Genomic DNA, 1663 nt, shown 5'->3' on the forward strand with positions numbered 1-1663 from the left:
CTTACAGAATCCACGATGAACTGAAGTATGGACCAACTTCGGCTGCTATGTTAAGCGCAGTTCGACTGTTTGTGGTTCGACTTAACAGGACTCTCAAAATGCTTGAAAAAGGGACATTTTAAGAGAGTCCTGAACAGAACTTGTTTCAATCAAACATGTTGGAAGTCCTTAGAACAATTTAGGAACTTGGTTTCTGTGGAACTAACACAACTTCCACGCTTTTTATGAGATGTTAGTAACTACCTAATAAATATGAATGATTTGTAAATGTAAATAAATTACGGACAAGTCGAAAATGAATGTGAAGCTATGTATATAATATAAATTTGATTTATATAGGTACTTAAAAGGTATTTATATTAATCATACCTCTCGAATCCTTAATATAGTCCCTTGAAAATTCAGCAATTTCGCGAGTGCCACATGTCAGAGGTAAGACCTCACCGCAACTCAGGGCCACATAAGTCGGCGCAACAAATTGCTTGTCATGTTAACAGCACTCTGCCATCGCATTGGTTTAATTACCCGAACTCCATATGCTGGGCGACAACTAAAAGAATGCTATGATGCGTGCGTGGGAGTTTTGGGGGCGTGGCAAATTGCCACCTAGTTTATCTAAGACTTCTGAACATCCCATGGTAACTGATATCTTTGCTTACTCAGCTGCATTGACAAATGTCTGGCACTGTGTTTTTGTCCTGGTTTGTCTTCATTTTTGGCTATGAAAAATACCTATGATTGTGGGCGTATGTCGAGCTAGATGTCTGGCCGCCTGGGGCGATAAAAAATCTGTATTTAAATGCTAAAGTATCGTCTAGGCTGAACCGAAAGTTCACACAACAAATTAGCGAAATCAATTTAAAATTTTCATTGAGTTCTCTAACTTTGCCTTGGGGTCAGGCAGCAAACACATCTCGTCGGTCCTTGAGCCGAAATTTTTGAGGTCACTGCGAATTTTGATGCCGGGCTGGGCTAACTTTCGATGCAAAGGCCAAAGTTTTAAGTAGTGGCTTAAATTTTATACTCCTAGCTTCGGCACCCTTATTGGACTTTTTCTGCCCGTTTTGCAATTTTAAATGTTTGCCAGGGAACTTTAATTCATTTATAAAATATGCTCGGCCCACTCTGTTGCCGTGTGGATTAAGTGCAGTCGCTTGGTCGACTTTTAAATTAATGAAATTCTGTGTGTCTCAAGTGTAAGTTAGCCGCAAGCTTTTTGTCTTTGCAGCAATTAGCAGACTGCATGGAAACAGCTGCAAACTATATATTCGAGTTAAACGTTGGGCGGGTTTTGATAAAGAATGCGTGTGTGAAAAGTTCTCCTTGTGGTGGGGTTTCTTAATCATTATGTGGGACTCAGGAAGTTTATGAGAACTTAGGTATTTAAATATTTTTAAATTTACTTACCAATATGTCTTAGCCTTTCCAAAAAATATCAGTAAATGGTACATCACTGGAAAGTTTAATTTCCTACTTTATTTAACAAAAAAAGCACATCAAGGGACCACAATCATCACGATCAGTTACTTCAATTGCCAATCTATTGTCTATCCTAATGTTTGCTCTCTTGCGGCTATCAATACTTGGTCTGAACCCCTGAGGAATTTAGTTTCGCCAAAGTTTTCTTTCCATTCTTTGCCTGGTCAAATGTTAAATGTTTTCG

This window comes from Drosophila elegans, unplaced genomic scaffold (genome assembly GCF_018152505.1).
Source record: "Drosophila elegans isolate 14027-0461.03 unplaced genomic scaffold, ASM1815250v1 contig_814, whole genome shotgun sequence".
NCBI lineage: Eukaryota > Metazoa > Arthropoda > Insecta > Diptera > Drosophilidae > Drosophila > Drosophila elegans.